Genomic DNA, 27,258 nt, shown 5'->3' with positions numbered 1-27,258 from the left:
ACACATTTGTATTGTTAATTCAGGGAAATAGCATTGTACTTTGTGTTTGGCTTCCATTTCTGTATTTCACTGTCATTCTCTGGTTGTCTATGATATCATTTTGTCTCACTTGCCAAATGGCTTTTAATGGCTAACTCTACATCTACATAGATACTCTGCAAGCCACCTTTCCTGTTCCACTCACAAATAGAGTGAGGGAAAGACCACTGTCCTTACGCCTCCATATGAGCTCTAATTTCTTGTATCTTCATGGTCCTTATGCACAAAATATATTGGCAGCAGTAGAATCATTTGTCGTTTAGCTTCAAATGCTGGTTCTCCAAATTTTCTTAAAATTGTTTCTTGAAAAGAATGTCGCCTTCCCTCTGGGGGATCCTCAGTTGAGTTCCCAAAGCAACTCCATAGCACTTACATGTTGTTCATGCCTACCTGCAACAAATCTAGCAGCCTGTCTATGGATATCATTCTTCGATCCAACCTGGTACAGATCCCAAACACTTGAGCAGTACTCAAGAATAGGTTGCACCAGTGTCCCATGTGCAAGCTCATGTACAGGTACCATCACTTCCTAAAATTCTCCCAATAAAATGAAGTCACCCATTCGCCTCCACTACAACAGTTCTCACATTAATGCTTTGCGACTTTATACCCGTAAATTTAAATGATGTGACTCTCAAGCAGGACACTACTGATGCTGTATCCAAAAACAAGTTTGTTCTTCCTACTCATCTGCATCAACTTATATTTTTCCACATTTAGAGCTAGCTGCCATTCATCACACCAACTGGAAAATTTGTTGTCTTTTCTTATTGTCTTGTATCTTCCTTCAGTCTCTCAACTTTGACATGCTTCTGGAGACCATAGCAGCATCAGCAAAGAACTACAGAATGCTGCCCAGTCTGTCTACCAAATCATTTATGTACACAGAGAATAACTGGTCCTATCACACTTCCCTGGGGGCACTCCTGACAATACCCTTGTCTCTGAACACTCACCGTCAAGAACAACATATTGGGTTCTATTATTTAAGAAGTGTTTCAGCCACTCGCATATCTGTGAACTTATTTCATATGCTTGTACCTTCACTAACAACCTGAAATGAGGCACCACATCAAATGCTTCTGAGAAATCTAGAACCTGCCTTTTGCCCTTCATCCATTGTTTGCAGTATATCATGTGAGAACAGGGCAAGCTGAGTTTTGTACGAGTGATGCTTTCTAAAACCTTGCTGATTCGTGGACATAAGCTTCTGTCTCAAGAAAGTTTATTATCTTGGAGCTGAGAATTTGTTCAAGGACTCTGCTGTAAACTGAAGTTAGCAATATTGGTCTGTAATTTTGCAGGTCCATTCTTTTACCCTTCTGATATACTGGAGTCACCTGCACTTTTTCCCAGTCACTTGGGACTTTGCACTGGGTGCCAGATACAAGATAAATGCAGGCTAGGTAAGGGGTACTGCCATAGAGTACTCTTTGTAAAATCAAACTGGGATCTGGTGATTTATTTGCTTTCAAATCTCTCAGTTGTTTCTCTACACCAGGGGTGATTTTTTACCATGTTGTCCATAAAGGAGTTCCTCCGGTGGTTAAATGACAGATTTTTGAATGATTATCCTGTGTGAATAATTTCTTGAACATGAAATTTAAAATTTTTGATTTCGTTTTGCTATGTTCAGCTGCCACACCAAATTGGTCAGCAAGGGGCTAAATGGAAGGCTTAGATCTGCTTTGCAATTCTATGTAAGAGCTTTAATGATGCTAAGATGGTAAATAAATTTTTATAATTTTTATAGTTAAACTGTTTTGTGTGTTTCATATTTGCATGCTGTGCTGCCAGCTAAAATAAAATTTTGATTGTAATTTAATTTTCTTTCTGAAATTGTAGCTGTTCACAGAAATTGATCTGTTTTAGCATTATATACTATTTTTATTTACCTCTCTGATCATTAATTCTTTTGCTAGGTTTATTGTAATATTTCCATTATACAGGGTGTTTCAAAAATGACCGGTATATTTGAAACGGCAATAAAAACTAAACGAGCAGCGATAGAAATACAGCGTTTGTTGCAATATGCTTGGGACAACAGTATATTTTCAGGCAGACAAACTTTCGAAATTACAGTAGTTACAATTTTCAACAACAGATGGCGCTGCAAGTGATGTGAAAGATATAGAAGACAACGCAGTCTGTGGGTGCGCCATTCTGTACGTCGTCTTTCTGCTGTAAGCGTGTGCTGTTCACAATGTGCAAGTGTGCTGTAGACAACATGGTTTATTCCTTAGAACAGAGGATTTTTCTGGTGTTGGAATTCCACCGCCTAGAACACAGTGTTGTTGCAACAAGACGAAGTTTTCAACGGAGGTTTAATGTAACCAAAGGACCGAAAAGCGATACAATAAAGGATCTGTTTGAAAAATTTCAACGGACTGGGAATGTGACGGATGAATGTGCTGGAAAGGTAGGGCGACCGCGTACGGCAACCACAGAGGGCAACGCGCAGCTAGTGCAGCAGGTGATCCAACAGCGGCCTCGGGTTTCTGTTCGCCGTGTTGCAGCTGCGGTCCAAATGACGCCAACGTCCACGTATCGTCTCGTGCGCCAGAGTTTACACCTCTATCCATACAAAATTCAAACGCGGCAACCCCTCAGCGCCGCTACCATTGCTGCACGAGAGACATTCGCTAACGATATAGTGCACAGGATTGATGACGGCGATATGCATGTGGGCAGCATTTGGTTTACTGACAAAGCTTATTTTTACCTGGACGGCTTCGTCAATAAACAGAACTGGCGCATATGGGGAACCGAAAAGCCCTATGTTGCAGTCCCATCGTCTCTGCATACTCAAAAAGTACTGGTCTGGGCCGCCATTTCTTCCAAAGGAATCATTGGCCCATTTTTCAGATCCGAAACGATTACTGCATCTCGCTATCTGGACATTCTTCGTGAATTTGTGGCGGTACAAACTGCCTTAGACGACACTGCGAACACCTCGTGGTTTATGCAAGATGGTGCCCGGCCACATCGCACGGCCGACGTCTTTAATTTCCTGAATGAATATTTCGATGATCGTGTGATTGCTTTGGGCTATCCGAAACATACAGGAGGCGGCGTGGATTGGCCTCCCTATTCGCCAGACATGAACCCCTGTGACTTCTTTCTGTGGGGACACTTGAAAGACCAGGTGTACCGCCAGAATCCAGAAACAATTGAACAGCTGAAGCAGTACATCTCATCTGCATGTGAAGCCATTCCGCCAGACACGTTGTCAAAGGTTTCGGGTAATTTCATTCAGAGACTACGCCATATTATTGCTACGCGTGGTGGATATGTGGAAAATATCCTACTATAGCGTTTCCCAGACCGCAGCGCCATCTGTTGTTGAAAATTGTAACTACTGTAATTTCGAAAGTTTGTCTGCCTGAAAATGTACTGTTGTCCCAAGCATATTGCAACAAACGGTGTATTTCTATCGCTGCTCGTTTAGTTTTTATTGCCGTTTCAAATATACCGGTCATTTTTGAAACACCCTGTATTTGCTGTCTGTTTGCATGATGGTGGCCTTGTGACACAGACAGTTATTCTAGTTGAAGATATTGTCCCCAGTGGAGAACACATTAACCATGAATGGATGCAGACAGTCCACAATAATGTTCACGTAGTCCACAGTGTTCGTGATACTTTCAGTTGCCATCGTAGGTCCCATGTAAGTTGAGGACAGTCTATCATATAGTGTAACACTGCCCCACTGGTCTGCATTCATGATGTGGTGGATGTTTTGTGCAGCCATTCACCTGGATGACAGCATATCCTGATACGACCATCAACCTGGTATAACAAGGAAAGTGGTTCATCCAGACAGATGAGATTTTCATTGATCCGTGACCAATAGTCCAATCTTGATAATAACATGCCCACTGCAATCTTAATTGACAATAACCTGGGATCAATATTGTCTGGTTGTCTGTTGCAGAACCCCATGTTCAGTAATGTTTGCTGAACAGTGCACTCCAAAATGCTTTTGGTGCAACAGCATTGTAGTCAGCCATCAGATCTGGCACAAATCGCACCTATCCTGCTTTACAGAGCAGGCAAGTCTCTGACTTCCACATTCTGTTCTGAGGTGCAGACACCTGACACCTTATGGATTACGCAAGCTTACACTAACCTTCACACTCTCTCCATAAATGGTTACAACAGTAGCATGCAATCAGCCAACCAGCTTTGTCATTTTTTTCAGGCACCATGCTGTAACAATATGCCCTTTGTCAAATTCACTTATGCTAGCAGATTTCTCCACTTCTGACTTGCATTGTTGCTAAATTGAAAATCACTCGTGGAAAGGTGTAGTGATTGTGGAAGTTGCAGAAAACATTTATATGTGTAATTCTTACAACTGGCACAGGCAATATAAGGTAAATCATATTTCAAAAAGACATCTGGCAGTAGCAACCCATGTTGGTTTCATTTGACTGCAGTCTGAAGATGACTTTTTATGCAGTCTGATTCATTTATTTATTCACACATGATCTTCCATAAATACCATCATTAAAGAGACCTTTTGGTGATATGGAACAAGCCAAGTCGTATGAAATATGATTTGCACACTTGCAATGCAAGAAACAAAAATAAAAATTAATTTTATTGGTGGAATGATGCACTTTGGTGCAAACTTACTCAAGTTTCAATCTAACATGAAGCAAGAAATTGGGAGTACCTACCAACTCAAAAGAAAATCATGAACATACCACACTAGCCACCCTTTCTACAAATTGTATGATTATTTAGGTTCATAGCAAGTAGAAATGTTACTTATAAACTTGCTTGATAAGTGGTAGATACTGTAAACAGTACTTTCTTTTTACCAATGGAGACATTTGAAAAGTGCCAATATCATCAAGTAAAAAATGAAACTACCATTAGAAAGTAAATAAGTGTCCAAGGAATAGAAAAGCAACTGGAATCACTCAATAGAGGAAAGTCCACTGGACCTGACGGGATACCAATTCGATTCTACACAGAGTACGCGAAAGAACTTGCCCCCCTTCTAACAGCCGTGTACCGCAAGTCTCTAGAGGAACGGAGGGTTCCAAATGATTGGAAAAGAGCACAGATAGTCCCAGTCTTCAAGAAGGGTCGTCGAGCAGATGCGCAAAACTATAGGCCTATATCTCTTACGTCGATCTCTTGTAGAATTTTAGAACATGTTTTTTGCTCGCGTATCATGTCATTTCTGGAAACCCAGAATCTACTATGTAGGAATCAACATGGATTCCGGAAACAGCGATCGTGTGAGACCCAACTCGCCTTATTTGTTCATGAGACCCAGAAAATATTAGATACAGGCTCCCAGGTAGATGCTATTTTTCTTGACTTCCGGAAGGCGTTCGATACAGTTCCGCACTGTCGCCTGATAAACAAAGTAAGAGCCTACGGAATATCAGACCAGCTGTGTGGCTGGATTGAAGAGTTTTTAGCAAACAGAACACAGCATGTTGTTATCAATGGAGAGACGTCTACAGACGTTAAAGTAACCTCTGGCGTGCCACAGGGGAGTGTTATGGGACCATTGCTTTTCACAATATATATAAATGACTTAGTAGATAGTGTCGGAAGTTCCATGCGGCTTTTCGCGGATGATGCTGTAGTATACAGAGAAGTTGCTGCATTAGAAAATTGTAGCGAAATACAGGAAGATCTGCAGCGGATAGGCACTTGGTGCAGGGAGTGGCAACTGACCCTTAACATAGACAAATGTAATGTATTGCGAATACATAGAAAGAAGGATCCTTTATTGTATGATTATATGATAGCGGAACAAACACTGGTAGCAGTTACTTCTGTAAAATATCTGGGAGTATGCGTACGGAACGATTTGAAGTGGAATGATCATATAAAACTAATTGTTGGTAAGGCGGGTACCAGGTTGAGATTCATTGGGAGAGTGCTTAGAAAATGTAGTCCATCAACAAAGGAGGTGGCTTACAAAACACTCGTTCGACCTATACTTGAGTATTGCTCGTCAGTGTGGGATCCGTACCAGGTCGGGTTGACGGAGGAGATAGAGAAGATCCAAAGAAGAGCGCCGCGTTTCGTCACTGGGTTATTTGGTAACCGTGATAGCGTTACGGAGATGTTTAATAAACTCAAGTGGCAGACTCTGCAAGAGAGGCGCTCTGCATCGCGGTGTAGCTTGCTCGCCAGGTTTCGAGAGGGTGCGTTTCTGGATGAGGTATCGAATATATTGCTTCCCCCTACTTATACTTCCCGAGGAGATCACGAATGTAAAATTAGAGAGATTAGAGCGCGCACGGAGGCTTTCAGACAGTCGTTCTTCCCGCGAACCATACGCGACTGGAACAGGAAAGGGAGGTAATGACAGTGGCACGTAAAGTGCCCTCCGCCACACACCGTTGGGTGGCTTGCGGAGTATCAATGTAGATGTAGATGTAGATGTAGATGTATTTCACATAACAGAGGTAGCAGCTACTTTTTCAAAGTACTGACTTTCCATCTAATTTACTAAACTATGTTTGGCTGTTATTAACACAAATGATATTAAGCACAGAACAACAGTTTTTTTATTAATATAGCAAACAAATTAAGCATCTGTACTTTGCTTAGTTTTTGTTGAAATACATCACGATTCTTTCAACATCCCTGATGGTTCTCCTTCTATCATGATCCATAAAACTAAATTCCATCCAAATAGGCCATGAAGGCCCAACAGTGCCGACCAGTTGCCGTGTCATCCTCAGCCGACAGGCGTCACTGGATGCGGATATGGAGGGGCGCAGCACACTTCTCTCCCAGCAGTATGTCAGTTTATGAAACCGGAGCCACTAGTTCTCAATCAAGTAGCTCTTCAGTTTGCCTCACAAGGACTGAATGCACCACGCTTGCCAACAGTGCTCGGCAGACCAGATGGTCACCCATCCGAGTGCTAGCTCAGCCCAGCAGCACTTAACTTCGACGATCTGACGGGAACCGGTGTTACCGCTGCAGCGAGGCTGTTCGTATGATCCATGGAAAATGAATAAGTGAAATAGCAAGCAGAAATGGTCACTGCATGCGCTTTCCCTGCTTCTGTGATGTACACTCTGAGACTAAAAAAAAAAAAAAAGAAATGGAAGCTCATTGGTTGGAGTTGAATTGTCTCCAGTGATGAATCCCACTTTGAACTGAGCATAATGACCAGTGAAGACATGTCTGGAGATTACCTGGACAGCAGTGGGATACCAGCCTGACTTTCATCTTCCATATGGTCTGACAACCAGGAATGATGGCCTGTGGTGCCATTTCTTTTCATAGAAGGACCCCTTTAGTTGTCATTCATGGTGCCCTTACTGCACAGAGGTACATCGATGATGTTCTATGCCCCATTTTATTGCCCATCGTGGCTGGCCATCCTGGGATTACACTTCAGCGAGATAATGCCCGTGTGCATGTGGTGACGGTTTCTACTACTTGACTTTCTTGCGAAGCCCTACCTTGGCCAGCAAGGTCACCAGATCTCTCACAAGGCACTCCAACCAGCTTGGGATTTTGACAATCTAACATGCTGATTGGATAGAATCTGGCACCACATCCCTCAGGAGGACATCAAACAGCTCTGTCAATCAGTGCCAGCCGGAAGAACTATGCGCGTAAGGGCCAGAGGTGGACCAACATGTTATTGTCTTGCTCAATTTTTGAAGCTCTTTTGCTTGAATAAATCATCCGTTTTTCTTGCTTGTCTTTACACATACATCACATTACATCTACCAATTTCCATCCCATTCAGATAATTCCCATTGTAGTGTGTCTTTTTTTCTGAGTTTATATCAACCACTAATTCCTGTAAGTTCTACTCACATCAGTAACCATGAGAATTACTTCTAGATTTCTTTATATCACAAAGAGAGATCAATAAAGAAACTCCTAGACTTTTTGTCCACCAATGTGATGCAATACTGATACATGTTCCTCGTGACACAGTGCTACAAATATAACAGGTTTTGTTGTAACAGAGGGTCAGCATAGACTGCATTGCTGTGGCTGAGTGTGTAACTACTTTCAGTTTCATTTATAAATAATTTAGAACTAAAGGAGACTACTCTCTGAGTATCAGAAGTGTTGAATCAATAACAGGCACATGACAAAAAGAAAACTTGCTTGCATTCAGATGAAATCCTTTGTCATGCTAGAGTACTGTTGCACAGAAAATTCAGTTCCTGGGTGTGGATATAAATTTTTAGAGTAAATATTTGGTGCAGACAGAATCAGGTCTGGGTCATATCATGTCACAGCTAATATTTGGGGATACAAAGAGTGCTGTGTGGCAGAAGGCAGATTGCCACTTATAATACATTGCTACAATGAGTTGAGCCATTATGCCAAAGCACAAACAACACAGTGTGGCAGCACCTAATGTATCATTTGGCGAGCCATGCACTACAGAGCCATAACATGTAACCACAATGCTCATCTGCTCCTTGATGCCCTAGCATGGGCGGAAGGTGTGAATGCAATGGGAATGGGCAATAATTGAGGTACCACTGTGGGGACAAGTTCACTGATACCTCTGGATAATGGGGGCAAATGATCACATCGCCAGCCATGATGATGTTGTCTCCAGCTTAATTACAACTGTTTCTGAAGCTTTAGTCTCAGTGTCTGGTCATCCTGTCTGTATCCATGATTCCAACAGAATGACAGTCTTGCTGATTGCAGAATAACCTGAACGGCAAATTGGGGATGTGCTGCCTACAGCTGAAAGGAGACTTGCCTCCAACACCACATCCAGTCAGCTGTAGTTTAACTTAGCTGCTGCGAACTGCCATTGCCATTTGATCACCATTCTGACTGAAGAAAATGTATGTGAGTCTGAGCCTGTTGAAGGGCCATAGCAAGTAAATGCTAACTTCCACTGACAACCTGGTAGGCATGAGATCTGAGTACTGGCTCCCTGGCTGCAGTACTATCTCTCAGGCTAAAGTTGTTGCCAGTCTGGGTCCTGGGCTTCTGTCTCAGTGACAACTGCCACCCATGATATGCTGTCAACACTTACTTAAGTGCATGCCCCTCTTTGAGAGCACTAGGGCAAGCTATACTATAGCTCAATTCTTTTATCTTGGCGGTTCGCGCGTGCCTGCCCAGACGCCGGAGATTGCTGCATTGCCAGTTGTACGCGCCAAGAGAAGCAGCGCCATAGTATAGTTCATAAACTTACGTTTAGGGGGGAGCGTGCAGTTTATGAAGTAAAGCCACCACGGCCGCATTAACCCTTTCGCTGCTACAGAGACGTGCTCCCCACATTCCGCGATGTGCGCCATTTTGTCATCATTGCACTGCTCACCTGTGCAGACACATGGTGTTTAGACTGCTTTGACACACTTTATCATTCGATTTCACAAAAACTATTTGGCCCAAAAGTTTGATTTTTACACATCTTCTTGACTGATACCTTCCCCCCATAAATGACTTAATTTTGTTTCGAATTTCAACGCAGTTATTGTGCAGCATTAGATGTAGTAAACCATTGCACGAAATTTTGAAGAGTTTGCAGAGGTAAAAGTCCATAGCATATACTTTCCGTATGGTCGACTTTAGTTGCCACTAGAAATTTCAAAAAATTACATTCAAACGAATAAAATTCATGAAGTAAGGCACTTCGATTTTGTTTTTAAATAAAGAAAATATTAAGTGTTGAACAAGGCCTGAACTCAGAACCTTTTGCTTAGCAGCCATACACTTTAACCATTACGCTAACGTAGCTCGTCATTCAATACATCTCCCGGAGGACTTTAAAATATCACGCAAAATACTGACAAACACTGTTGGTATGACTATGAATTAATCACGTTTTGTCGAAGTACAATAGGAAATAAACAATTACCGCTGTTCTTTATTGCAAAAAAGGGGTTAGTGAGAATGATACAAACACCTTTCCTTGCTATCGCCTGAATTAGGAGGCTTATTGCTTGTTTTGTTTAATTAATTAATAGAATATGTGTTGGTCAGACAGAAAACTCCAGGACTGCATTTTAACCGGTGAACTAGGGTGAAGTGAGGCTGTTGGGTGGGATGGGTAGAGGGGAAGAGAGGCAGGATGCAGGAAGAGAGGTTGAGAATGGGTAGCTAGCCCCGAGGGAGGCAGCAGGTTTACTGGCTGTGAATGATGAATGCTGAAGGAAGGGGTGATATGTGCAGCAGCTACTTATCTGATTAACAGATGTTGGAGCCAGTGGGGAGCAGTGCACTATGAAGGTGATGTAGTGCCATGAAGGGAATCAAAAGATGTAGGGAGGCAAACTGTTAATGGAGTGTGTGGGGACAGTAGGTTAATGGAGACTGAGGTCAGGATGGTTTTGGGAGTGAAGCATATGTTGCAGGCATAACTCCCATCTGCATAGTTCACCAAATCTGGTGGTGGGGATATGATCCTTGTGGAAAACCCAATGTGCCCACCCAGCACTTCCTATTCCAGTCCTATCACAGACTTATCCTACAGGTCTATCAGATGCAAGACCACCTGTGAAAGCAGCCATGTCATGTATCAGCTCTGCAGATATCATTGCACAGCCTTTTGTGTCATTGTGACAACCAACCAGCTGTCCACCAGAATGCAGGGCCACTTCCAAACTGTGACCAAGAATGAAGTAGTGAACATGCAGTTGAGGGCAGCATGCTTGATTTCAATGGCTGCTTCACGACCTGGACCATCTGGATCCTTCCCTGCACTTGCTTTGTTTATAAACTACACAGATGGGAATTAGCCTTGTAACACATCCTTCACTCCTGTAACCCTTATGGCCTCAGTCTCCAGTACCCCACAGTCCCTACACTATACACCCGATGGCTTCCACTTCCTCTGTCCCTTCACTGCTCCACACCTCCACATCACCTTCATCATGCACTGAATCCCACCAGCTCTGGTCCCTGTGCATCACGAGTCTAGTCCATGCACTGCCACCCCTCTCTCCTACTCAGTTAACCTACCTGCTGCCCTCTGAGACACTAGCTACCCATCACCAGTGCCACTTCATGCCTCCCACCACAATCTCACTCTACCTGCTCCACCTGGCATAACCCCATCCTATCTTAGTCCATCTGCCGAAATGCAATCCTGAAGTTTTCTTTCCATTCAACTCTCTCTCTCTCTCTCTCTCTCTCTCTCTCTCTCTCTCTCTCTCTCTCTCTCTCTCTCTCTCTCGTGTGTGTGTGTGTGTGTGTGTGTGTGTGTGTGTGTGTGTGTGTGTGTGTGTGTGTGTGTGTGTGTGTGTGTGTGTGTGTGTGTGTGTGTGTGTGTGTGTGTCTATATATATATATATATATATTTGTATTAGAGTCCAAGTCCTGAATGCATATCAATATTGGTGTTGATTTCATTGGCGCCAAATAGCCACCCCCCCCCTCCTGCGTGTAAAGAGTACTCCTGAGACACTGGGGGGGGGGGGGGGGGGTGACTATGGCGCCGGCAGGGTTGGTCCGGTCCGCGGGAGCTGAACCACGGTCAGCTCGACAGCATCGTCGGGGAGCTGTGTGGGTAGATGTCATGATGGAGGTTCGGCCACCGAACCTGGAAGTCGTTGAAGTGAGCCGGGTGTCATACTGGGCGTGCTGGTCAAGCGGCGACAGGTAGGCCGGCAGTTTGCAGGTGGAACGGAGCGACAATGATGATGTCTCCAGTGAGCGTGGTGAACACAGGAACCTTGTCCAGGTCGACGTCGGGCGGGAGGGGAACACATTTCACCAGGTGGCAGGGAATGGCGGAGGTTGTGTCATGAGCACTGGATGAAGAGAAACACACAACGAATAGTGTATAATCACGCAGTATTATTGAGATGTAATGGATTATGTCCAGGGGGACAGGCACAAACACCTCGAGCAAGGGTACATTCAAGATGGAGGGCGTGAGAAACATCGACAGGGTGAGGCAGGCGACAGTGGAGAGGTTGAGGGGACTGGTGAAGGGCCCGGCGGCGAGGGCATGATCGTAGGTAAGCTCGGCGTGGGGGGGGCATGTGGTCACTCGATGGAGTGCATGAGACCGGAGTAGAGGGCGAGGTCAGAGGAGAGCTTGACAATTGGAGCTGGAAGTCACTCGATCGAGTGTGTAAGTACGACGTGGAGGGAGTGGTCGGAGCATCGTGAGCCACGACAGTGAGTGGCGTGGTCGTGGCCTAAGGGGGGGGGGGGGGGGGGTAGAATAAGGCTTGACATGAGCAGGCTTAAGTCTGTTGAGAGAGACTGTAACCGGCTGAATATTTCATCTGGATGTCATAGGTGTTGGCTGAGCACCGGAGAACTTGGTACGGGCCGATATGTGGAGGTTGGAGGGGAGCACGGGCAGTGTCATCTCGGAGCATGACATACTCGCAATTGCCCAGAGATTTTGGGACGTGAACCTTAGGGTGAGAATGGCTGGCGGGCAGAGGGATATGGAGGTTGATGAAGTGGCATCTGACGTGGTCCACGAAGGAAGGTAAGTCAGACTGGGGGAGAGAAGCGGAAGGGCTCACAAGTTCGCCAGGGAGAACAATGTTCTGACCGTATACGAACTCGGCTATTGTGCCTTTGAGGTCTTCCTTATAGATCACATGAATGCCGAGTAGCACAAAGGGAAGGGCCTCCGTCCATAGAGAGTCGTGGCATCAAAGAGCCGCCTTGAAAGTGCAGTGCCAACACTCGACTAGCCCGTTACGCACGAACACCAGGGTGGGCTAAATTATGCAATGCGTTGAAGACAGCTCGACAGAGCGTGATTGGGATGAGGGGGCATAACGTGCCCGTACTGTCGTCGCACCAGATCTCACCAGAAATGCGAGGGAAGGTGGTGCAGATGAAGTGTAGTGAAGAAGTAGAGTCTGAAATCAGGTTTTGTGTTTCCTCGTCGGCGGGTTGGAGGTTAGGCAGTTCAGAGAGGTCTAACAGCAAATGGACGGCGTCGACTCGTGAAAGGAAATCAGCAACTATATTGTTAACACCCTTTATGTGTCTGACATCGCTGGTAAACTGAGATATGAAGTCCATATATCTGAAGCGGCGAGGAGGCGGGTCAGCTGGCGGGTTTGTAATGGACGCAGCCAGAGGTTTTTGGTCCATTAAAACATAGAAAGGACACCCCTCAATGTCAGTCTTAAAATGCTTGATCACTTCGTAGACCGCGAGCACCTCCCTGTCAAATACGGAATGTTTCCATTGTGCATTGGTGAGCTTGCGCGAGAAGAACTGCAGAGGCGAAGTTTGGCCATCGACTGTCTGGCTAAGGACAGCGCCAATGGCAGTATCGCTCACGTCTGTGGTGATGAAAAGCTGCGCATTGGGATGAGGATGCGCGATGGTGCAGGCCTCGGCAAGAAGATTTTTGAGGGCAGTGAAAGAGTCAGTTGTAGCAGGTGTCCATGGAATGGATCAAGATCCTCAAGTGTAGGTGCCTGCCAAGGTGCCCGTCAGTGGAGCCTGAATTTCCGCAGCCCAAGGTAGATGTCGGTGATAATAATTAACCATCGCCAGAAAGCACCGGACCTCTTTGAATGACGAAGGTCTGGGTATATTTAGTATTGTTTGTACTTTCTCATGAGGTGGTGAAATGCTGTCGGCAGAGACCTGAAAACCAAGAAAAGTGACGGCTGGTTGATGTAGCTTCAATTTGTCCTGGTTGGTCTCGGTGCCTGCTGCCGCGAGACTGTTCAAAACAGTTTGCATATGTCGAATGTTGTCCTCGATGGAGGAGCTGAACATAAGAATGTCATCAAGATATGCAAAGCAGAATTTTAGGTCGAATACCACTTCCTTGATGAAGCGTTGACAGGTCTGGGTTGCGTTTTTCAGACCAAAGGGCACGAATCTAACCCGATCAGGGTGGTGATTGCTGTCTTCTCAATGTCTTCAGGTGCCATGGGGATCTGGGGGTAGGCCCGTTTGCAATCGATGACAGAGAAAGTGGTTGCACCTGCGAGGGAACTGGTAAAGTCAGCAATGTTGGGTATGGGGTAGGTGTCCATAATTGTTCGTGCATTTAGTCAACGGTAGTCTCTGCACATGCGCCAGGACCCGTCTTTCTTGGGTGTCATATGTATGGTTGTAGACCAGCTACCGGCAGAGGGTTCAATGACGCCAGACCTTAGTAGTTCAGAAATCTGATTTTTAAGGTCAGAGAGGCGCTCAGGACAAAGTTGACGTGGTTTCCTGGAGATAGGGGGACCTGGCGTGAAGCGAAGCTTCTGAACTGTGCCATTGGTGACGATGGAAATGTTGCTGGCGCCACGGGAGGCAGTTTGTTTACAATGTGTGGCGGGCAGGGCAGGGGAGGCATGGTCGTGGTGTTCGGAGCCATTTGGCGAATCCGACGGGAGCCGAGGTGGCAAAGTGTCCCAGGAGTCAATGCGACAAGATGGCCGCTGGCCCGAAGCAGTGGCACCGTGATCGTGTGAGCTCGGTATAGCCTGTGAGCCGTTAGTGAGTCCATTGCGGCCTGCGGCAGCACAGCCACAGGTGAAACGCTTGGCATGAGTGCACTGATTGTGTTGTCAGTGGCGGTTGCACGGCGGCGTGCAGGAGCTGAAGTTGTATAGTTTGAGGAGCGGTCCACGAGGGGCGGGGTAGGAGCCGTCAGTTCGGGAACACGTGACGCTCATCGCTCATGCGCACTCGTGTCCGGCTGAGTGTTAAACGCTGCCGTGTTAGGAGGGTGTAGCCCTGCGGAACTGCCAGTACTTGTTATGGCAGTCTGGATAGCGCAGTTGCGATGGGTAGCGGGAGGTTAACACATAGAGGCTCAATTGCTAGGACTGCAAGCAGATTCAGAGCGCTTACTGACCTTGCTTTGTTGTTGCTGTAGTGTCTGTAATTCCTTTGCTGCATCGGAGAGCTGGAGCTGTGTTTCATGGAGCCAGAGGGAGAGCTCAAAGTTTTCCTTGCGTAGGCGAGCGACGTGTTCAAGCTTGACAAGGCACTTGTGCATGGTTTCTTGTAACGTTGTTGACAGAGATGAGGATGTACAGATGAGATGAGCCCAGACCGATGTGTCATGGGGGGGGGGGGGGGGGGGGGTTTGCTCGACGGAGCACTGGGGAAGTGAGTCTTGGACGGATGATGAAACACGGTGTTTTGCACTAGGTCCGGTGAAAGTTTGTGGTGTCGCAAGAAGTCAATGCCTAGTATAGGTTCGTCAATTTCACACACTAAAAAAGTCCACTTGATCTTGCAGTTTGCGATGTGGTAAGTTGAACCCAAGCATTGTAGTTTAGTTGAATTCATGGCTTGCAGTGAAGTATGATAAGCGCAGATGTTCGACGACGCTAAGGACGTAGGCAGCAGCAAAACATCGGCGCCTGTGTCCACAAGGAAAAGGTATCCTAACGAAATGTCTTTAATGTAACGTCGTCCGCAATTATCCGGTTGTTCCCGGACAGAATGGAGCACTGGGGGGGTCCCTGTCATGTTGTGTGCAGGAGGCGGCATCCGGACCTACCTGCGATTGGCATTTGGGAAGTAGCAGGGTGGTCTGCAGTTATGTGCCGCCTCACCAAACCATGTATGGAAGTAACAGTATGGGTAGTGTGGTTGCATTTCCTGCAGAACGTTTGTTGCCCGTGGCGGTGGCCGAGGTTCGGTGGCCACAGCAGGTTTGGTTGCAGGAGGGTGCGTGACCGTGGGCGGAGCCGATGACATCCCAGTTGCTTGTTTACTGCTTCCCGGAGTGAGCGGAACGGTCGGCACAGTACGTCCCCGACCACGTCCGGCCACAGGACGATGAGCCTTAACCTGAGACTTGTCAGGTAGGCAGTGGCTGGCGAAATAGAGCAGGGATGCATCGTGTAGCTTGTCAGCAATTGTCATCCTTTGCTTGACAGGTTCGGGAGATCTTTGAGCCAGAGCAAAGCGGATGTGAGGGGAGAGTTTATCTGACCAGATGGCAAGGAGAGCTGTGTCAGAGAGCAGATCGGCGCTGACCAGGGCACGTAGCCATCTACAGAGCTGGGAAGGTTTTTCGTTGCCTAGTTGCTTGATGTGGTGCACTTGCCGTATTGCTGCCTCAGTTGAGCGTGCAAGCCAACATAGAACTGTCTTTTTGGCTAGAGAGTACCGGGTAGATGAGTCCGGGCCATCGACCAGGTCAGCAATCAAGGCTACTGGTCGTGCAGGTGGGTAATGAGGCACAGAAACCTGGTTGACTTGTCGAGTTTGTAATGGTTGAACACTTCATCCACAATTTTGAACCATGTTGTAGCTCTGTTGGGATTAAACAGCGGCAGCGTTGGTAAGCATTGTAGAATGTTCAGAAGAACAGGTTGAGTTGAGTTCGTCGGGGCACTGCCCAAATTGAGCTGTTGTTTCTGTAGTATTCCAGGAGAGTGTGCCTCCAGGGGATGTGCCATTGACAGCTGTTCAGGTGGCAGCGTGAAAGTGACACGTTGTGATTGAGCGCGATCCGTCGCAATGCGGAAGGCCGACGCAGGTGAGACACCATAATGTGTCGATTGTGGTTGTGGAAGCTCAACACATTGCAGGTGTGTTCCGATTGACACGTCGCAGAAGACCGACGTGGGTGAGGCACCGAGATGTTCCGAGAACGGCAGCAGAAGCTTGATTGGAGCCAGCACGGGGGCGACACGTGAGAAAAAGTTCAAAGTTTGAGAACGCGTGTTAGTCCGCGGAGAGCTCGACGTATGATCAGAGCCGGGCCCACCTGTGTTGCGGGGAGGCTGCAGAGGTGTGGGCTGTCCAGAAGCACAGTGTGGGAAATGATGTCGAACGTGGGACGGAATGTGTGAATGTTCACTGTTCATAGTCACTCCACTCAAAACGGTGTGCGGATAAGGTGAATGTCGTGGCACAAAACACTGAGGCATAGCAGTGGGACAGAGGTGGAGGTCAGTCACAGATAACAAGTTATTGTTCCTGTTGCAGGCCGAGATATCGAAGTAGGAAGGCATGTGCAGATGCTGAACCAAAGCAGGCACGGGCATGGTCAGATGCTGAGGGGGTTGACCTGTGAACAAAGCAGTTCTGGCCACGTGGCAGGTATCCGCATGGTACTGCACAGATTTCGGCGTGGCAAATCATTGTCCTGGCGGTAGTAGGTTGTCCGACGAAGCATTTGCAGAAATCAGCATTGGTCCCGCCCTGCATGGAGATCCGTAAGAGGTAACTGCACAGTCGATGAGGGAGGGCACATGTGGCAGGAGCAAAGGCATTTGATAGCCGGAGTCATGCGCACTCCTAACCTCACTTATTGTTGCAGGCTCAAAAACGTCTGGCGAAATCGGCGGAATCATCGAGTGAGAGGCATTATGTTGCAGTCCTGGCGGGTGTACATCGCCCGCAACACAATGCATGTCGATCACAATATCCGGCATTAGGCACTGGGTCGAAGTCATTGTTCGAATGCGGTGTCGATGTAATACACGCGAAAATAACCGATGTGGAGGTCGCGGACACAGTGAAATGGCGAAAATGGAAGACATTACAACTCGGGGTCACCAGTGAGGAGGGTGTTCGGGTTGGTTGCACCATTAATCACACCCATTTAGCAGTAGTTCATTTATTAAAGTTAACACATACAAGGATCACAAAGAACTGACTGAACATGGCAGAACAGAGAAAGATAAGGCTTAGAGTCCAAAGATGAATGCATATCGATGTTGGTGTCGATTTCATCGGCACCACACTACCAAGTGCCTGTCGGCATCCCAGTGCTTCTGCTATTCAGCGAGTGGTCTCCTTTACTCCTAAATTATTTACATTCCACTGTATTTGGTTTTGCTCAGATGAAAAAGAATAGTTACATTCCATACTATTGTTTAAATTTCATATTATTTATTAATTCATGTATCTTCCAAAATTTACGTAACTAGAGGTTATCATGAATATTCTAAAACCTGTGAGACAGTAGGTATTGAAATGTTTGAAAAATGTAGATACATATTTCATTCCTGGTTGGTGTTGTGGGACCCTGAGGAAAATTATTGCATCACCTTTTCAGTTCTTTGACACACAAATGTTTTTCAATTCATGGTTTGCTTGCCAGATCTCAGGCACAATTTAGTAAATTGGAGTACATCATACAGTCTGATTTACTGAAGCTTGACTAGTGTTTCCAGGTGTTGAAATGTTGTCCACTGTTACTTGTAAGGTCCCCATTATGACAACATTTATATCTACGTACATACTTTGCGAACAACTGTGAAGTTTATGGCAGAGCATACATAATATGGTACCACTGGTTGATGTTTCTCCCTGTGCCAATTTCATGCAGTGCTCATGAAGAATGAAGAATGACTGCTTTAGTGCTTCCATGTGTGATGTAATTAGTCTAATCTTGTCTTCATGATCACTATGGGGGCAATAGACAGGGGCTGAAAAATTAACTGGATTCTACAAAATATAGTGTAGTTGGATAGATAAAAATCTACTTCGGCAAACAAATCTACTCACGAGGCAGCAGCAGCAGGAGAACAAACGTTCTGTGAAGGTTTTTGGATAGAGGGGCTTTCTTCTGTGTCAGAACAGTTGAAGAGGAAGGAAGAGAAATGTAGGAAAAGGTGTTGCCCAGAATCCTGGGTCAGGGGAGAGTTAGCGGACAGTATGAGAAGGAAAGATTGATTGGTGAGGACAGCACCAGATGAGATTTGAAAACTTGAGAGGTTAGTGATGAAAGATAGGGCAATAAGCAGTACAAAGATTACCAACAAAAAATTGTGCAGTAATTAACAAGAGCAGAAAGCCAGTGCATTGTGATCCCTTGAATCTTCATTAAATACTGGCTCTTGAAATTTTGTTAGTGGGCTTTCAAGAGATAAATTGTGTCTGATTTCAAGAGTCTGCCAGTTCAGTTTTTTCTGTGATTCTCTCTCATGACTCAAACAAACCTGTGACCATTCACACTGCTATTCTTTCTATGCATTCAATATCACCAGTTAGTCCTGTTTGCTGTGGGTCCCAACACACTTGACCAGTATTCTGAGATGGTCCACTTGTAAGTAGTCTCCTTGAGAGATCAACTGAATTTTCTGTATGTTCAGTCAGTGAACCAGTCTGCCCTATGCCTTAGTAATGACTGAGCCTTTGTGGTCATTCCATTTACATCCCTACAGATGATGTCACATGGGTGTTGTATTTATACGAGCAGACTGATGCTAACTGTAATAACTTACCGAGCGATGTGGCGCAGTGGTAGCACACTGGACTCGCATTCGGGAGGACGACGGTTCAATCCCGTCTCCGACTATCCTGATTTAGGTTTTCCGTGATTTCCCTAAATCGTTTCAGGCAAATGCCAGGATGGTTCCTTTGAAAGGGCACGGCCAATTTCCTTCCCAATCCTTCCCTAACCCGAGCTTGCGCTCGTCCCTAATGACCTCATTGTCAACGGGACGTTAAACACTAACTACCACCACCACTGTAATAACTGTATGGTTATTATAGCATACTATTAAATGTGGACAGACTATAATGTGAAAATACCTTCTAGTACATGTAAGTCAGTGGCATTTTGTTGTAAGTATTCAGTGAGAACTAAGATAGTAGTTCATGAAAAAAAAAAACAATTGAACAGTTCAAATATTTTAACTACCTTGGATGTGAAATATCATATAACTAAGAGGAATATCTGTAGATTAACTTGAATAGATTCGAATGTATTTATGGAACAATTAACAGAACTTCAAAGAAAAAAACACAGAAAGAAACACAACTGAAATTTGCCATACCCCATTATATCGAAGTGAACCCTTGAGTATTGATTAAAAGAAAATAAAAACAAATGCATGGAATAGAAATGAGATTTCTTAGAGCAGTGAAGGAATGTAAAAGACTTAAGGAGTTGAAAATTTGGGGTGTGAAGGAAAAACTGGATGAAAACAAAACCAAATGGAATGAACATCTACAAAGAATTTTTCCAGAGAGACTACCATGTCAGATAAAGTGCTTTAAACCAAAACAGAGAAGAGATCTTGATTGACTGAGAAAAAGACGAAATCCTAACAGAGCACAATTAGCCAAACGTGGAAAGTGCAGAAGGAGAAGGAGAAGGGTACTACTTTTTTTCATTTTGCGAAGTACATTTAAAGCAATTTGCCAATATTTACACTAATTTGAATGCTTATCAAGATCTGACTGAATATTTACACAGCTTTTCCTCAGACAGTACTTCACTACAGATAACTGAATCATCTGCAAAAATTACTATTAATATTGTCAGCCAGGTGATTAATACACACTATGAACAGAAAGGGTGCTAACATATTTCCCTGCGGCATGCCTGAAATAACTTCTATATCTTTCAATGACTCTCCATACAAGATAACATACTACATTCTCCCTGTCAAGAAATCCTCAACCAAGTGAGAAATATTGTTTTATACCCCATACAACCATACTTTTAATAACAAACATTGGCATGGTACTGAGTGAAACTCCTTTTGTAACTCAATAAATACCATATCTACTTGATTTGTTTGTTCCATGGCTTTCAGAATGAAATGTGACAAGTGCACATTTTGGATGCATGATCAGTGTGTCAGTGGCTGCAGAATTTTTTTGGAGTCACAAGGGGATTTTTCCCAACTATGATGAGGAGCATTGGTTATAGATGTAAGTGATTTTGCAAACTTTTGACCCTGTTTGAAGACTCCCAGTGGCAAAAATGCACTGCCATACTGGATCAACATTCTACAATGGCATCATACCGGATCAACAGTCTACTATGAGTTTCAAATGTAAATGTGTGTGAAAACCTAATAACCTCACTCCTGCATATTGCAAATGGTGCATGTGCTCAGTGCTGCCACTTAGTGAATCTCCAGCGCAATATTGTGAACATAGTTATCAAGTATTCGCATAACTTTTCACTTTTTGTTGCACATTAAGGTTTTCACTCCAGTAGTACGTTTTAAGAGCTCAGTGACTCCTGTCATCTAATTTCTTGGGCCTATCAGAGGGTGGCTTTAGGGCTATCCTGAGGTTTCCAGAGAGCAATGTCTATATTACTGACTAACCCAGTTCATGGTTGGTTCATGATTCATGATTCCAGTTGCACGTAGCCTGTCTAACAGCTTCCAAGGGCAACAAAAATCTGATTTTCAATATTTCATATTATTACTGACCAGTATTGGAGCAAACATCTTGCAGCATCAGTAACCTCCCCATCATTCATGTACTGCTTCCCATGGAGTGAATCCTCCATTGGGCCAAAAAGATGGAATTCAGAATGTATGAGATCTGGGCTGTAGGGTTGATAAGGAAGAACAATCCAATTAAGTTTCACAAGCTCCTTTCCAGTGCACAAACTTGCGTGAGGTTTTGTGTTGCTGTGGAGAAAGAGAAGTTTGTTTGGATTTTTGTGGTGATGAACTTGCTGAAGTCTCTTTGAATTTGCTGAGGATGACACAATACACTTATGAGTTGATCATTGCACCATGAGGGAGGACATCAAACAGAATAACCTCCTTCAGAGTCCCAGAAGATCGTTGCTATGTCTTTACCAGTTGAGGGTATGGCTTTCAACTTCTTCCATGGATTGCTGTTTTGCTTCTGATGAACCCATATTTCTTTACCTGTAATGATGTTTGACAAAAAGTTGTCATCATTGGCCTCGTAATGTGCTAGCAGCTCCACACAGATGACCCTTCATTGCTCTTTACGGTCTCCTTTTTGGGCAGCGAGGAAGCCAGCAGCTTATAGTATCCTACCTGGTGAAAGAGACTTCCAGTTATGTAGTGAGGTGTTTGATTTTGATCCAGCAATCATCTCAAATGAGAGAGTCCACATGTTCCAACATTGCAGGAGTTACAGCTTTGTGCAGCCGGCTGGCATGCAGGTCATCTGATAGGACCACTTGACCTCATTGCAGACACCTCACCCAACAAGTTACCATGCTTTTGTTCATTGTCAGGTCTCTGTAGACATTCTACAAGCGCCTATGAATGTCTGTGGTGGTCTGGTTTTCCACCTGAGTAAACTTAATGACATCTCTCTGCTTGGAATACACCTCCATTACAGATAGTGGTGCCACCTATCAGAACTTCATGAAAGTATTGGGGCTGAAGTGGGAATATTCCGTGATGCCCCACAACAAACTCTGAGGGTTTTTTTTTCCAACAGAAATTGGCTGAGAAAAAAAGTTATTGGATTTCTTAATGAACAGTCTGTGTATAATGTTGTGTTAAACCTTTAACACATACAGGTAGTGCAGTTAGAAGCCATGTATATGTCTTGAGACGGCATAGCTCAATAGATGCAAATTACCCTGATTATAATCATCCAGTATTTGAGAATGAGAGCCCTTACTATCCTCCAACAAATTTCAAACAGTTTCAATACTGACAGCTGCCGCAATACAGTGTGTATCGAAATGAATCGTCCAATTAAAAAAAATCATAACTGTTATGTTATTTGAGATATGAGCATGAACAGCACACTGTCAGAAAGAGAAAACTGTTTTACGTGGTTCCTGCTAGGTAGCAGCAGGATGTGCCCACTTCAGTTCTAGTAAAAATGGTTTTGGGACAACAGAATGTGTTTTGTGTTCTATGTTTTGCACATTGAGGGTCAGTAATAACTGTTCAGCATGAATTTCAGACTAGGTATGGTGTGTAGCCTCCTACAGCACAGAACATTAAATGATGATGGCATGAACAACTCCAAGAAACAGGTTGTTTGTGTAAAGACAAATCCCTGAGTGTCTGACACGGACATTGAACGCGTCTACCGTAGTTTCACGAGGAGTCCGCAGAAATCTGTTAGCCCTGCAGCTCGACTGCTCGACCTGCCGCCCCCCTCCCCCCCCCCCCCCCCCTCCCCCCCTCCCCCCATGTCCATCTGGTGTGTGTCGCATTGACGTTTCCACGTGAAACCGTACAAAATTCAGCTTCTGCAACCTCTTCGTGAAGGTGACAGACAACAACGTATGGAGTTTGTAATTTCGTTCTTGGCAAGATGGAGGATGACAGTTTTCTTCTGTACTTAGTGTTTAGTGACAAGGCAACATTCCATTTAAATGGAAAGGCGAACCATCATAATGTGAGAATGTGGCGTATGAAACAACCACGTTAAGCTGTACAACATGAGTTGTTTCACAATGAAAGGTGTACGAGCTATTTTGCTTTGTTGAGAACACTGTTACAGGAGTCTCGATATGCTTGAGAAATTCCTTCCTCCACAGTTGGAGACTGATTCAAATGACTTAATTTACCAACAGGATGTGACACCACTACATTGGCATCTGGGAGTGTGGGAATTTTTAATTCAAAGGATTACTGAACGATGGGCTGGTTGGACAGGACCAAATGATTCAGCCTTACATTACTGGCCTCCAAGGTCACCAGACCTGACTGTGTGTGATTATTTCTTGTGGGGGCTTATGAAAGACTCTGTTTATGTGCCTCTGTTAGCAACAATAATGAATGAACTGAGACATTGCGTAACAGCAGCTGTGGAAGCTGTAACTCAAGACATGCTCACTGCAGTATGGGAACAATTTGAATACCACATTGACATGTGCTGTGCATCTCAAGGAGGGGGGGGAGGGACATATTGAACACCTATGACAAGGTATGAAAGAAACATTTTGAGTTTCCTGTTCATCAAAAACCAATTTCATTGTGTATGATTATTAGTTTCTGAAATATAGACATGCCAAATCAGATGATTCGTTTTGATATACCCTGTACAATTAAACTTTTTTTATCACTTATTGAATTTCAGCTGATCATGCAGCAAAACTTCAGCATCAAGCATGGCATTTTAATTTATTTCTGTGCTACTACCTCTATTTACAACATACTTCACAAACAGTATCCACATATTTCCCTGATTGTATCAGCAAAATTATATCATTTTACAACACATGGGTTTAGCAAATATGACATTATGAACATTGAGATGCATGAAAAACAAGCTTTTGATTAAAATGGAATACAAATTACCCAGATCATATTCATCCAGTGATTCACAGTGATTCATAATGAGAGCACTTACTGGCTTCCAGCAACATTTAAACTTAATTTCAAACCTTTCCTAAACCTTTTCTTGCTTATATGCATAACATCAAATATTTAAAATATTCACTCATTTGTAATGTAATGAAGCGTTTGACGCTATTTTACTCACAGGAGTCTGGTTCATTAAAGACTCAGGAGGTTACTGGACATCACCTACATTGGTTGTTGGCTCATACACCTCCTCTTTAAGCTCTCTGCTCAGAATAGGGGGGCAGTGCAATCTCTCAATTGCTTCCATTATCTCTCTCTGACTTATAGATGAGTAACTTGATAAGTATCTGCATTTTTATCCTAATCATCTTTAGGGGCAGTACAAATAGTGTGATGGTGCTGATAACTTCACTATTGAGCACCAGTACACTCCAAAAACACCACCACCAACAACAACAATAAATAGTATGCTTGCCAGCTTCTAGAAGGCACTGTTTTCTTTGCTTCAGGTATCTTTCAGCACAGTCATATACGTCATTTGATGCTTTTACAAAATATTAATTGCTGCATGACTCTTCATTTGTGCAAATGAAGAACAGCAATCTACAATCAATTTTTTGTAGTCTGAAGTTGTACCATGAATTGAAATCCAAGCAAGACTGTCAGCACAGTACTGGGAAAAGTGTTACTATAATCCTGTATGCAATACTTCGGTATGTGCCACAGCACCAGGACACTGGTGTGCTATAGCCTGAATATTCTGCCAACAGTATCTGCATGGGCCAGCCATCAGAGGCCATCTGTGGAGGGTCACATGACTTGTGCACATGACGGGGCATCTGCCATGCTCTCTGCCAGAGCCCTCATTGTAAGCACAGTGTAACTGGCACTCATCCTCATATTGTGTACATATTTATTGTCAGCAACTGCTTGTATCAGCACCTGGATTATTTCTATGTTGTTTTCTTGTATTCTTGTATGTGGAAGAGGAATAAACTTTGGTTCATAGTGGGCATTCTGCTGTTTGTCCCTTACAGCACGATACAATTTGCAAAGGGTATGGTGTTCACTTCAGTGTGTTCACTCTATCTGGTTGTTCCTTCAGTTCTTCTGCCCATAGTGACAGTGCTCCAATCTCTCATTCAGGAGGAGCAGCAGCAGCAGGAGGAGGCTCTTACAGTTGCTGTCACAAACTTGTCAGCCACATATTCTACACTGGCTTCCACACCATTGGCGTACCTACTGCCCTTTCCCCATTACAACAATTCAGCTGATGACTCTTCCTCACTTTTGGTGTCACTGATGCAAACATGTGCAAGGCTTTGTTCGTTTCTTGAGTTTCTTCTCAGATGTGCCAATGGTTGTGAGAGTTAGTCCTGTTGAGGAATCAGTGTCACTTTTGTTCAGTGAAATGTGTAGGTTGTTGTCCAATTATCATTGTAATTGCACGCATCATTGTAGAGCATGTAGAGTTCCATCATTGTCATAAAATTGCCCTCCAGGCATACCACGCTCGGGCAGATGAACTTCACGACCTCAGTCGCAAATGTTAGTTTCTTTACAATGATTCCTGTGTTATTGTATTGGCTGTGACACTGCCATTCGAGTGGATTTGGCACGGAGGTGTTTCATCGCACATTACAGTGCAAAATTCCATCTTTGGCTGAAGTGTTTAATATAGTTCATTCTTCTGAGGTATCTCATGCCGCTGGTGATTGGGTTGAGGCTCGTGTGACATTGCCATGGTGGCTGCTGTTTCTGGTCAGCAGGCGTCAGTCAGTTCTTGAGGAGAGCATGACGTGGCAGTCAGATAAATGTGGTCTCTGTGTCACACTGGACGGTGATGTGCCAAACGACCACCACAACAACAGCAGCACTTGACACTCCCATGTTGCCTGTACTGTTTAGTGCAACATGACAGGGCTGTGTGTCCTAAATGCTAGGTAACGTATGACAACTGTAGGAAAAAAGGGCATATAGCATCTGTGTATCATTACCACCCCTCTTACACATTGGACATGCATATTAACTTCATGTGTCCAATGCTTATGAACCATAACAAACTGTTTATCAAATTGCAAGTGCTGGACAAAGTGTTCAGACTACAAGTGCACATGAGTGCAGCCATGACTTTACTGAACACACAAAATTATGTGGATTTAGTATTTCCAGCATTGTCTCTGCTTACTCAGTGTTTGGTTAGTCATAAAAAGCATTATTATGGCAAAGTGTTTACCAGCCAAAAAAGCATGAAGGTTGGAACAATTCAAAAACAGCTGAATGAGCATGAAGAAAAAGAAAAGGATGGGATATACAGTTACATCCATTATGAAGCCAATGTTACATAAGTTTGTAATCTGATTTTGATTTTCCACTGTGTGACTATTGATGATGTTCCAAATCAAATGAATATAAGTCATGGTTTTGTATAGGAAATAATACATAACTAGATGAGGACCATCATACTAATGATGGTAAAATATTTCTGAAATAAATCGTCACTGGAGATGGAATTTCTCTCTTCAAACCAGAGAGCAAAGGCAAGTGCTTGGAATGGAAACAGCCCAGATAGCCAGCCAAAAAGCAATTCATGGAGCAATCCTCTGCAGGAAAAGTAAGATTATAGTTTTCTTGGGGTGTACAGGACAAATTCTGGAACATTGCATATAATAGGTAAACAGTAACCATTCAACAGTATAGTAGCAGCTTTGTAGCTAGTTGAAGCCAGCATGGAAGTTTTGTTTCCAAATGGTATGCTTTAATTTTGTGTGATAGTACATGTCCACATATTACTGCTTACACTGTTATAACTTTCTAGAATACACATTTAGATGTATTGGAGTGCCGTGCACATAATCCTAGTTTTGTCCTACAGGATTTTTGGATGTTTGACCCACTTAAAGATGGATTAAGAGATCGCTGAGGTGGAAGAAATACGGGCTACGTGACTTCTGCTCAACCAGAGAGCTTTTTTCTGAAAATATTGGAAAGCTTGTGCAATGATGATCCACATGCATTGAAGAGCATGGAGATTATGTCATTGTAAATTTTGTACTGTTGTTGTCATAAACTGAAAAAATATCATGCAGATACTTTCTGATCTACTGCTACAAGATGTTGATGCTCTCAGTCTGCACTATTCTCATGTGTCCAACAGGGGGCATTAACAGTGGAGTTTTGGGACTTTGTCACATATTGTATGTGTTAATAAGCCTGCATTATGCTGATCTCAAAATAAACATAAGCTATTAGTTAGTAAGTGACTCAAATTTCCTGTTCAGTACTTCTTGCCCAAGTCTAATTACTTAATTGTTAAAATCCATCATTGATTTGTGTAATT

This window comes from Schistocerca piceifrons, chromosome 9, assembly GCF_021461385.2.
Source record: "Schistocerca piceifrons isolate TAMUIC-IGC-003096 chromosome 9, iqSchPice1.1, whole genome shotgun sequence".
NCBI lineage: Eukaryota > Metazoa > Arthropoda > Insecta > Orthoptera > Acrididae > Schistocerca > Schistocerca piceifrons.
This window is presented reverse-complemented; position numbering follows the sequence as displayed.